Genomic DNA, 13,319 nt, shown 5'->3' on the forward strand with positions numbered 1-13,319 from the left:
GGGGCCCCCCCTTTTAACCCATTTAAAAAGGGAAAAAGGGGGTGGGGCAGGGGGGGGGGAAGGGGGGGAAGGGCAGGGGGGGGGGGGGTTTTTTTTAAAAACCAGGATCTGGATCTGTTTGGGAAAACCCAGAGCTGAGAATTTTTTCCCCACTTTTTTGGGGGTACACCCCCCCAAGACACACACAGGAAATGTTTCCCCCCTCCCACATGTTTTATTGTAAAAAAAACCACACACACAACCACACGTACACACATTCACACACCCCTATAAATGAAATATAAATGCCATAAAACAGCTAAAAACCATGCTACCACACACACACACCCCACACACGGGGGGCCACCCTACACACATATTCACCCACAGGAAAAAAAATTACATTACATTACATTACAGGTTTTTTAGCGACGTCTTATGGGGGAGGACTTAAAACCTTATTAATAGCACTTACATTGTATCCTTTTAAACAGTTGGGGATATATCCCTGAACAAGGGGGGTTAAAATTTACCTTGTAAAGGGAAAAACGGCAGTGTCCTTCCCCGGGGAAATTTTTAAACCCTTTTCCCCTTTGGGGGGTTTTACCCCCCCAGTTCTTTACCCCCGGGGGCCCCACTCCTGTGCCCACGAATGCAAGCACATACCAAAACACCCATGTTGCCCCCCAAACCATGCACACACATCTTCCAAAACCCCCCTACCACTGCGTGCACATACCACCAGACAAAGAACCACACACACCACCCCACACACACTTTAAAGGGGGTTTTCCCCTGTTTTCTTTTCCAATTTCTCACCCCCAAAAAGGGAAAGGGGTTTATCTGCCCTTTTTTGGGGCCCTGGTCCCTTTTTTTTTGGTGGTATGTCCTGCTACGCACCCTTTTCCCCCCGAAACCCCTTTTTTTAAAAGCCCTTTTCTCTGCCATGACCCCCTTCACCGTAAGCTTTTTTTTTCCCCCCGAAAATCGGTCCTTTGTTACTGACGCATAACAATCGGGGGGCAAAAATTTAACCAACGGTGTTACTTAATTTTTAAAAAAAACCACAAAAATGTTAACCCCCCTTTTTTGGATTTTTTTTTTGTTTTTTTGCTTTTTTCCCCCAACCAGAAATTTTTTTGGAACAGGGAAAATTTTTACCCCCCAAAGGCGGACCCCTTTTTCCTTTTTTAATTTCTCTCTCTCCCCTCTCCCCCCTCCCCCTCCCCCTCTCTCTCCCCCCTTTTCCCCTCCCCCCCCCCGCCCCTCTCTCTCCCCTCTCTCCCCCTCTCCCTTTTTTACCGAAAACCTGCTTGCATTTTTATTAAAACGGCCAAAGAGGCTCCTTTTGTGACCCGGCCCAAATTTAAAATCTGCCCAAAAAAGAAGCATTCTGGTACTTTGGGGTTTTTTTTAAAGGGGGTCCCCTGGGGAGTGACACAGAAAAGGGGGTTATGGGGGAAAACCCTGCACGGGCCCCCAAAACCCCGAAAAACCCCCCCCGCGAGTAAATTTTAAAAAAAAGAGTGTCTGTTTTTTCCCCCCTGGGTCCACGGGGGGTTTTTAAAAAACAAAAGAATTGACCATCAAACCTGAGACTGCAAGACAGCGGAAAATAAATGGGGTTTAAAAAATAAAGATGTTAATCCTCTTTCTAAGTGAGCAGCCAAAAAAGAGTCTTGATGTTCAGGGGGGTTTTTTTTTGCCCTGTAATATATACATATATGATAGAGGCCCCCCTTTTTTTTCCCCATTTCCCGTTTTTTGTTAATTGTCTACCCCCAGGAAAAGTATTTGTCTGGTATTGGGGGAAAGGGGGTTGGGTGCAGTCGTTGAAAGATGGGCCCCCCGGGAAAAATGAAGAAGCATGCTTCAGTTAACAAAAATGATGTATTTGTAAGGAATCTTGGGGACAATATGAATCTGATAAACGGGGTTTTTTTCCCTTTAAACCCGGGGGTTTTTTGGGGAAAAAATCAGCATTGTCATTTCAGGGTATTCACAACTCGAAAAAATGAAGGAACATACTTTTTGGGGTTTTTCCCCAGTAAAAATTTTTTTTTTTTTTTGCAGATGGTTTTAAAAGCAATTAAGCCCGGTTTTTTTTTTTATTTGTTCTGGCTCACCTTTTAAAAAAGATACCTCTCATTATCCCTGAGGGTCTGCTTTATGTATTTTAAAGAGGGCCCGTGTCAATTACTCACTTCACGATGGTCCATGAGCCGCCAAGAGGCCGACGTTGCTTTCCCCAATGATACCCCCCGGGGCAGAGGGGCTACATTATTTTTCCTTTACCCCAAAAAAACCCCGAACATGACAAAAAAAACCCCTTTGTCACCAAATAAATCCTCACAGATTAACAAAATGAGGGAAACTGATATTTACCTCATCATCATCATAATCTCTTTTTTATCATAATCATCATCATCCCTCTTAATCACTTCCCTCATCATATTCATGTCCGGGCCCGGATCGCCTGTTCATGTCTCCTCCACCAGTGTATTTGGTAAACAAAAAGTATTCCCTTTTTTTTCCCCAGATGGACCCAGAGGCACAAAGATTAAGGCCAGCTGTTGTCGGGGAGGGGTGAAGGCCGGCGAAAGCCTGACCCTCACCTGCGAGACCGACGCCCGTCCTGACCCTACAGCTACACCTGGTTCGCGTGATTACAGAGCCTGGTGGCAGAGGGTCCAGGAAGGACCGAGGTTGCCGTGCCTTCTAACGGATGGTCTGATGGCAATACCTCAGATTCTGGCAGATCAGTGCAGGCGACGCCGGGGAATACATGTGCCAAGCCAAAACATCATCAGCGCTGAAAAATCCACCGCTCTCCGTGTAGACGTCCTGTGTGAGTGCTGTATTTAGAGTCCCGGTGCTCTCCGTGTATACGTCCTGTGTGAGTGCTGTATTTAGAGTCCCAGTGCTCTCTGTGTAACGTCCTGTGTGAGTGCTGTATTAGAGTCCCAGTGCTCTCCGTGTAGACGTCCTGTGTGAGTGCTGTATTTAAGGTCCCAGTGCTCTCCGTGTAGACATCCTGTGTGAGTGCTGTATTTAGAGTCCCAGTGCTCTCCGTGTATACGTCCTGTGTGAGTGCTGTATTTAGAGTCCCAGTGCTCTCCGTGTAGACGTCCTGTGTGAGTGCTGTATTTAGAGTCCCAGTGCTCTCCGTGTAGACGTCCTGTGTGAGGCTGTATTTAGAGTCCCAGTGCTCTCCGTGTAGACGTCCTGTGTGAGTGCTGTATTTAGAGTCCCAGTGCTCTCCGTGTAGACGTCCTGTGTGAGTGCTGTATTTAGAGTCCCAGTGCTCTCCGTGCAGACGTCCTGTGTGAGTGCTGTATTTAGAGTCCCAGTGCTCTCCTGCAGACGTCCTGTGTGAGTGCTGTATTTAGAGTCCCAGTTCTCTCTGTGTAGACGTCCTGTGTGAGCGCTGTAATTAGAGTCCCAGTTCTCTCCGTGTAGACGTCCTGTGTGAGTGCTGTATTTAGAGTCCCAGTTCTCTCCGTGTAACGTCCTGTGAGTGCTGTGTTTAGAGTCCCAGTGCTCTCCATATAGACGTCCTGTGTGAGTGCTGTATTTAGAGTCCCAGTGCTCTCCGTGTAGACGTCCTGTGTGAGTGCTGTATTTAGAGTCCCAGTGCTCTCCGTGTAGACGTCCTGTGTGAGTGCTGTATTTAGAGTCCCAGTGCTCTCCGTGTAGACGTCCTGTGTGAGTGCTGTATTTAGAGTCCCAGTGCTCTCTGTGTAGACGTTATGTAAGTTGATTAACCGTTGATTAAGTAAATTCTGATTGATTAAGAACTGATTAACTCGAAAGCGTTGATTAAATCCAGTGGACCAGCACATAATGCATCTGTAAGCACCCTGAAACGATCTGCAAATCACCACAGACAAATCTGCATTCTTATTTAGACGCTCCAAAAGAGGTCAGGATAACGGCGAGCAGGACATGGGAGGGGATCTATGAAGGAGCTGCAGTCAGCCTGACCTGCGAGGTCCAGAGCAGCAATCCAAGCGTGCGGTCATACTCCTGGTACAGAGACCGCACCGCCCTGGGCGAAACTGGCCCAGTGCTCCGTTTCCCGGCCGTACGACCCGAGGACAGAGGCTCTTACCGCTGCAAAGCCTCAAACTCCGCGGGCTCGGGGGATTCCCCGGAGGTTACGATCACCGTTAACTGTGAGTCCGCCGCTGCTGCTCACGTCATGCTCAGTGGAACGGCGGCAACATAGAGACGCCAGAACGTGAGAACGCGAGAACACAAGAACACGAGAGTGTTTCGATGTCGAGCGCAGGCCGTCCATCCCAGGATCGGCCTGTTCATGTCGTCCTGCCTAGCCAGTGTATTTGGTAAACAAATAATGTATTCCCTTTTTTTCCCCAGATGGACCCAGAGGCACAAAGATTAAGGCCAGCTGTTGTCAGGGAGGGGTGAAGGCCGGCGAAAGCCTGACCCTCACCTGCGAGACCAACGCCCGTCCTGAGCCCGACGGCTACACCTGGTTCCGCGTGATTACAGAGCCTGGTGGACAGAGGGCTCCAGGAAGGACCGAGGTTCCCGTGCCTTCTAACGGACGGTCTGGCGGGCGAGACCTCAAATGGGAGCATATCAGTGCAAGCGACGGCGGGGAATACACGTGCCAGGCCAAGAACATCATCAGCGCTCAAAAATCCACCACTCTCCGTGTAGACGTCTTGTGTGAGTGCTGTATTTAGAGTCCCAGTGCTCTCCGTGTAGACGTCTTGTGTGAGTGCTGTATTTAGAGTCCCAGTGCTCTCCGTGTAGACGTCCTGTGTGAGTGCTGTATTTAGAGTCCCAGTGCTCTCCGTGTATACGTCCTGTGTGAGTGCTGTATTTAGAGTCTCAGTGCTCTCCGTGTAGACGTCCTGTGTGAGTGCTGTATTTAAGGTCCCAATGCTCTCCGTGTAGACGTCCTGTGTGAGTGCTGTATTTAGAGTCCCAGTGCTCTCCGTGTAGACGTCCTGTGTGAGCGCTGTATTTACAGTCCCAGTTCTCTCCGTGAAGACGTCCTGTGTGAGTGCTGTGTTTAGAGTCCCAGTGCTGTCCGTGTAGACGTCCTGTGTGAGTGCTGTATTTAGAGTCCCAGTGCTCTCCGTGTAGACGTCCTGTGTGAGTGCTGTATTTAGAGTCCCAGTGCTCTCCGTGTAGACGTCCTGTGTGAGTGCTGTATTTAGAGTCCCAGTGCTCTCCGTGTAGACGTCCTGTGTGAGTGCTGTATTTAGAGTCCCAGTGCTCTCCGTGTCGACCTCCTGTGTGAGTGCTGTATTTAGAGTCCTAGTGCTCTCCGTGTAGACGTCCTGTGTGAGTGCTGTGTTTAGAGTCTCAGTGCTCTCCGTGTAGACGTCCTGTGTGAGTGCTGTATTTAGAGTCCCAGTGCTCTCCGTGTAGACGTCCTGTGTGAGTGCTGTATTTAGAGTCTCAGTGCTCTCCGTGTAGACGTCCTGTGTGAGTGCTGTATTTAGAGTCCCGGTGCTCTCCGTGTAGACGTCCTGTGTGAGTGCTGTATTTAGAGTCCCAGTGCTCTCTGTGTAGACGTTATGTAAGTTGTTTAACCATTGATTAAGTAAATTCTGATTGATTAAGAACTGATTAACTCGAGTGCTGTACAGCCCATGTCTCAAAAAGCCAAAACACACAACTTGCTTTTTTTCATGATCAATAGTTTAAGGAGGCAAAGCCTTGTGAAATACTAAAACACTAATTTAAAGAAAAAATACTAATACGAAATGCTAAAATAATACATTTTAAATAAATTCATTTTGATAATATTTTAAAACATGTTTTTAAATTAAAGGGTAAATCAGCAATTCCTAAAATGTGGGTCACAACCCCACATGGGGGTCATCTGATTTGAGGATGGGGTATATATGTGATGTTCTGTGTAAGGACCCACACGCAGACCAGGGAAATCCAAAAAACGTTGTCTTTATTCAGTCCGAGGTTCGAAGCCAGGTAATCAGAGAGAGTACGGTGCCGAATCGAGTTTCCAAAAGAATAGTGAAAAAACAGGCGAAAAGTCAAAAACCAGGAGATCAGAGTGGCGAAGGTACAAAGGGACAGGCAAAAGAGAAGTCAAAGCAAAGCGAAGGTCAAACCAGAAGCAAACAAAACCAAAAGGGGCAGGCAAACTCGAAGTCGTACAAAGGGGTGTCGCAGGAATCTCGATAGACAAAGGCTTACTAACAATCAGCACAATGAATTCGATCAACGTTCTGACACTGAACAGGTGGAAAAGACTGACATTTATACACTGGGGAAGATAACAATCAAGGAGGGGTTAAGTGAGTAAGGGAGGAGTAACAAACAACATCCAGGTGAAGAACGTTAGGAAAACTAATTCAATGACAGGGGACTGACAAAACGCGGACTGGAATCACATAGACAACAATGATAATAGACGGCCTGGGTGAAGCAGGTAAAACACGTGCAGAGAGAGAGAGGTGCAGTCAGAGCAAGAGACAGGTGCAGGCAATTGCAGAACTCAGCGTTAGAGCAGGCTAGAAAGAAAAGGGGCGGAGCTACAGCGCAGCATGGAAAAGGGGAGACTGGTTAATGTATTAGTATAGTGATCTAAACTATCAAAAACTCAAAACTAGTGTGTGTTAGTCCATTAGTAATATTCACGTTAGTACATTAGTGAGGTTAGTACTTTACAATCTATAAGTTAGTAGGGATTAGTAGAAATTAGTAAAACTAGAAATAAGCAGGAAGTAAGTAAAGCGAGACTGGAAAGAAGGGGGGAAACCACGAAAACCCGGAACCACCCGAATAGTGAAATCACACAAGTACAGGGGAGTGAAGCAGCTCAGGGAACACAGACACAGAGACAGTACTGGGGAGACAAGTGACCGGGAATACAGACTACAACAATATATATATAAATAGGTACAATGTAAAAAAGCCAAAGTTGATTAACTTTCTTTGGATTAGGACATCTGCTAAATGCCCATGGGAAAAAAAAATGTGAAATGATTTGAAAGGCCAACTTTTCTCCTAAAATCCAAATCTAATGATTTTTCCACCTTTCCATTATTTGTACATGACAACAACAAAAAACAGTAGAAACCATTTTTTGGCAGTAGGGGTCGAGCAATGTCAATTAGTTGTGTTTCTCCATACATTTCAAAATTAAAGGTAATTTTGATTGTGCGTAAGGAACGAAATATGACAATGCTTGGGCAGTTTATTTTTAGCTCCATTTTACAAGTACAATTTATTTTCAGTGTAATGTCTCAAAGCACTTGCAATTGGTTGTGCTTTTTTCATAAACTGTTGATTTTTCATTAGCAATAGGAAAGCTTGCTGCATTGAGTTTTAAAGGACAAATATTTTTATTTCATATCTTCCTAAGAACACCTCAGTGTCAGTCAGCCCCTCTGGTTCAGTGTTAGAGGGCAGCTCTGTGACTCTGACCTGCAGCAGTAATGCCAACCCAGCAGTGCAGAACTACACCTGGTATAAAGTGAATGGGACAGAGATGAACACTGTAGGAACTGGACAGAATCTCACCTTCAATGTGACTGAGTTCAGTGGCAGTGAACAGTACTACTGTGAAGCACAGAATGAACATGGCAAGGAGAACTCAACAACTGTACAGCTGAATGTGATATGTATGTTCATTGCATCTATTATATAATTGTATAAATCATATTATTGTTATATGTGTGCAGCTGTGCTGTTTGTAACTGTGGATCCTGTGTTCAGACATGCCTCAGATCTCTGGCTCTGGGAGCTGCAGCAGAACTGAAGCAGAGATGAGCTGCTCCTGTGAGAGCCGTGGGAATCCCTCTCCCAGCATGGAGTGGCGTGTGTCTGGACTGCGGGTCACTAACTCTACTGAGAGAGTCATCAGGGAGGAGCAGCTGGGGAACACAGGCCTGAGGAGCTCCCTCACCATGCGCCAATCACAGGGAGACACGCCCACTCTCCTCTGCGTCAGCACCAACACTCTCGGCAACTCCAGCCTTCAGCTCCACCTCCCGTCTCCACAGCAACACTCAGGTAAATGGAAGCACATTTCTCTTTTTTAACATATTTATACATCACACACTAATATACAGAGGTGCAGATTTTGATGGTTTTACTTAAGGGTTTGTAAAAGTACTGTTGATGACGCTGTAACTGTGCGAATATATTTTCTTCTTTTCGTCCTGCAAGTGACATTATTTTTAGGTCATTTTATTGGTGGGCAGGGGTTCATTTGATATCCCACGCAAAATGTATTTTGTTCCATTTTGTTTTTGGAATACATTAAGCTTTTGAACGGCAGGTTCTAGAATACAACAATTTTTATGTTCCTCACAATAGCATTCTTCAAATGCATACATGGTTGAATAATTATTTCAGTAATTCATAAGTTCATTCATTTATTAGTGGATATTTACTAAAGTAATAATGCATGTATTATCTTAGAGAGAATGGAAAGAATGCTATACATTTTGCAGGCTGTGTCTCCACTGTAATTATGTGAACATATACATATATTTTTTGAAGTCTGTTTTTCGGTATGTAACTGACATATCCTTCATGCAGGTTTTGGCATTATCTCACTGCTGATTGGTGCAGGTGCCAGTGCTGGTGCCATGATGATGATATGCTTCATAATGCAGCTCATTCTAAAGTAAGAGAAACTGGGGCCTATAAAGTCAGTGTCAGTGTGAAGGGAAATTTCACTGTAATTCCATGTTATTGTATTATATTACTCAACCCCACTGCTGCAGTCATCATTTTTAAACTTTTGGCTCATGTAGATGTGTCCCTGTCCCACATCCAGAACACGCCTCTAAAACTCCACATGTTTCTATGACACAAAGAGTGAATGTGGCAGCTTGGCTCAGAAATTCAGAGGTACTTTCAGGAGGATGGAAATTCACGACCTGAAGAATCAAAATATTGTAACTCGCACTTTTCAAGCCAAATCATTTTATCAGTGGACAAATCCATGTAAACAATCGGTATTCTGTATTCTGCAGAAGGGGAGGCAGTTCACACAGCAAGGTGTGTGGTCAGAAGTACCCCACAGAGGGGTAGTCCCTTTGAGCATTTCTAACGTTCATATCACATCACATGGTGTTTCTGTCACGGTACGGGTGCTGGGACCCAGGCGCAGAGTGGAAAAAAAACACGAAACTCAAAAAGGGGAAAATTAACAAAGACTTTACTAACAACAGGCAAACAAACAGGGAACAAACAAGGCCACAATGGGCAAAAACACAAACTCATAAAAAATCGAAATAAAACAGAAAACAAGAGGAACTCACAAACACGGGCAGGGCAGAACACGGACAGGGCAGAACACGAAAAGGCAGAGCACAAGGAAAGGTCAAACAAAACACAGGCAGGTAGATATGGTGAAACAAACAGATGTCGGGAACAAACACAAACAGGTAAAAAAACACAGGCAGGTACAAAGGGTCTGAAACATCGGAAACAAACACAGGCAGGTACATACGGTTTGCAACAAACAGAATTCGGGAACAAACATAGGTCAGGAACAAAACAGATCTCTGGAGCAAACACAAGTCAGAACAAACGCAAGGAACCAGCACCCGAGTCAAGGGAACAGAGAACATAAATAGACAGGGGTAACAGGACACAGGTGAACTCAAAAAACAATCAAACCAAAAAAGGAGGGGATAACAAGACACAGGTGGGAACAATGATAGAATAACAAGACAACAATAATACAATTAACAGGGGGGAGCAGGACACAAAACAGAAGTGCCGCCATCTGGCGGCCCAACGGGGAAAACACAGACAAGAACACAGGACCATGACAGTTTCAGGTTCATCTTAGCCAATCATCATTTGTTTTATGTTTACACACACACACACACACACAACAAAGCAAATCAGCAATTATGAACTATGGGCAATATTGATTCATTACTGATCAGTCATGTTAATAAAAAATATGAACATCAATAAAACGTTAACATTTGAACTCCAGCATAGCATTAAAATTTGATGTTCATGGAAAGTTCCCCTTTAACCTTGGGGTGGAATCTATCAACGATATTTGATTCAATAAGATTGAAGGTCATACATTCAGACAGACAGCTCATTAAAGTGTTACCAACATTTTACTGCACCCTGACTAATCCAGTGGAGATGTGTTGTTTATTTCACTATGACCTACAATTCTGTAGGTTTCCAGTTCTGTTTATGACGTTGTTTCTACTTTATCGGACACAGTCCACAGACTCTCTTACTCTGGTTTTGTATGAAGTTGTGCATCTAGAATCTGTAAGACCTGAATTTGATTAAATAGAATTAGAGGGGCAGAGTACTCTGACTTTTATGAATAGTTTAAAATTGGGAGATGAAGTTCTTACCCTGATTCTAAAACACATTTTCACTGTTGTATATCTGTAAACGAGTGAAGTCTGATGATGTCTTTTAACAGGGCCGGCCTTAGGATTTTGGTGGCCCTAAACAAATCTGTTTGAGCGGGGGGTGGGGGGGTGCTGTTGGATTCTGTTGAGCGGGGGGTGGGGGGGTGCTGTTGGATTCTGTCGAGGGGGGTGTTGGGGGGATGGGGGGGGGGCAGTTCGCTTGGTGAAATCCTCCTTACATTATATTGTTATGAAATGTTCTGTTGCCATTCCATTTAATTTATAGCTCTAGTTGCAGAATAGGGGATGTATAACGTAATTAGGAAAATATCGTTATTTACCTTAGATAAATATTGGATCGTGTGGCACCCCCCTCGTGGTCGTGTGGCCCCCCCTAGCGGTTGTGGCCCTAAATAACCGCATAGATCGTTTATGCCACGAGCCGGCCCTGTCTTTTAAATAAGTCTTTTAGGCATGAATGAGATTAAAATCATCATGTTTTTTTTTTCAGGATTAAATTTCAATCCACTGTTACATATTATCATCATAGGAATGATTTGTCTGTATGTGCTGACTGTTGGATTCTGTATCCACAAAAATAAAAGGTAGTCATCTTGATCTTACTGCTGATAAAATATATCATTACCATAGTCTCTGACCAGATACTGAGAGGCAATTATGCTTTCAGTAAAATATATTAAAAGTTAAAACTATCCCATCCAATAGATGCATGTGGTTTACAGAGACATGCTGGATAAGCAGAGGCAATAACACATTCTCTCTCTACTCTGATTTCCATGTCTCCAGGTTTTCTAGAAGACTGAAGGTGAGTCTCACCATCCTTTCCTCTTCTTCCTCTTCTGAAACACTCTGCAGCTCAGCCTGATTTCAACTCTATTTTACATTCACACCATCTGTGTGTCTTTTCTTTTAAAGGGAGGGAGGGACGGGGACACATACGCCAGTCTGCAGCTCCCCACATCAGCCCTGACTATGACGTGCTGCAGGTGAGCAAGTGTGATACAGAGAAATTTACACCAGGGGGCGCCACTACGCTCATATTTATGAAAACTCATATTTATGAAAATTAAATGTATGCAGATTCCCTCAGTATCAGAGTTGTGTGTAGTAAAGATAGGATTAGATCTGCATTTGTCTTTAATCACTCAGTCCAAACAGAGGTGAAGACCTCCCAGACTCACCTGAAGTGCTCTGTAGAGTCATGCAAGAGCCATTTGTTCTTTTCAAGAAATGTAAGTCTTAAGCCATCACAGTGAATGTTCAGACTAAGGCTGAATCCACTGATCCTCCAACAAGTTCACTTGGCATCGCTCTCGCTCCCACAATCGATCGCTTGCGGGCATTATAAAATTTTAAATGGGGGATAATATACAAGTCAGATCTTTAATCTGATTGGTTATCACACTGGTCACTTTGTTTTCTTACCTCTTGTCGCTAGCTATCCCAACATGCCTTGCAGAGGCAAAGAATTGTCTCTCATTGGCAATGAAGAGAGGCGATTATAAATTGGCTTCTCGTCAGAGGATATGTGGCTTCACTGTTAAAATTCAAAGAATGCATACATAATTGTAAATATTTGTTAATTTTACGAGTTTATGCAGAGTTAATTTTGTAATAAAAAAGGTTTTGTCTTTCCACTGTTTCCTCTTCATATGAACATAGGCACTGCCCTGAGACTATGCCATGTCGTGCACTAAGGTGTTCCTTTAAATAACCATGAACCTGCGTGTGTGTGTGTGCTGTATATGTTAGGTAAAAAACAAGCATCAGAAACACACAGGGACTACACAAGATGAGAACGATGATTACCAGAACCCTGAAGATGGAAACAGACCAGATTCAGGGGCTAATTAAAAATGTGAGCATGTTGTGTTTTTTTTAAAGCTGATTTATTTTTGCTTTAAAAACAAAACAAAAAAAAAACACCGAATGTTGAGGGTAATTTCTATCTATCTGTCCTAAGACTTGCAGAGATGTTTATTTAGTATTTATCCTAGAGAATAGAATTTGGTTTTTTTCATTTTTCATTCTTTTTACAGAATGACTATTTTTGTACACTTCACTTGCATCTCTTGTGCTTTAATGACTGTATGCCATAGGTTGTCGTGTAAATTCGGCTGCTGTCTGTTTTTGAGAACACCAAATCAAAATTGCATCCTCATGGACTTCCAAAGAATGTTACATTGTGCTCTAGGGATGTGATACGTTTTGAAAAAGTCCCTTGTCTCTCTCCTGAATTTGGAAAGCTGGTTTTCAGCCATTCTGCATCTTATGGTTCAAACAGTCTGCTGAAAAGCTTAAAGGAGAAAGACTAATATCAATTACTGATTTCAAACATGGAATTCATGACTCAGGGACTGACGTATGCTCCTGTTTTTAGCCTCTGCTGTGCTCTTTAATTTCTATTATACTATTGTCTCACTGCACATTTGTTGTTTGTAACTTCATTGGCAACTGTCTTAATGGGTTACTCTGTATTTTATGTTCAAAAGGATCAATCAGAATGGGGGGACTGCTGGTTAAAATAAAGATTAAATAAATATTTAATAAATATTAAATAAAGATTGAACATTTGTTAAGTTTTACAGGTGTGGATTTACTGTTCAAAATAATCAAATTCTGATTTTAAATTTTAAAAGTCTACTAAAAAATGTCTAGGTTCATTTAGAGCTTTCTTTAAAGTAAAAAAAAAAATGTTTTTAGTTTAGATGACCCCTATTTTGCTCCCTTTTAATTCTTTTGTGATTTTTTGACCCTTTAGCACAAAAAAGTTTTAATGTGCAAACCTTAACACAGAATTGTAGTTCATTTTGGGTTCAAAAAGTAAGCAGCATGCAAAAAAAAAACACCAGGTCAAAACAGAGAATATTATGCAAAAGTTTATCACGCACCAGAAATTAGAATTCAAAAAATGAATTAAAACATTGCTGCATTTTTAAATACAAGGATTTTGAATATGCGGTCAAA

The 13,319-nt window shown here is 43.3% G+C and overlaps 1 protein-coding gene across 1 annotated transcript in view; it reads left to right on the forward strand.

The window, feature by feature from the left end:
• Nucleotides 1-3,788: 3,788 nt before the first annotated feature.
• The window catches only part of LOC135237291 (B-cell receptor CD22-like), a 78,095-nt gene continuing 68,564 nt past the window's right edge, over nt 3,789-13,319 (forward strand). Inside the window, exon 1 of the mRNA XM_064304323.1 lies at nt 3,789-4,154. The gene's annotated coding sequence lies outside the window, so the exon portion shown is untranslated. The remainder of the gene's footprint in view (nt 4,155-13,319) is intronic.

Source organism: Anguilla rostrata, chromosome 1, assembly GCF_018555375.3.
Source record: "Anguilla rostrata isolate EN2019 chromosome 1, ASM1855537v3, whole genome shotgun sequence".
NCBI lineage: Eukaryota > Metazoa > Chordata > Actinopteri > Anguilliformes > Anguillidae > Anguilla > Anguilla rostrata.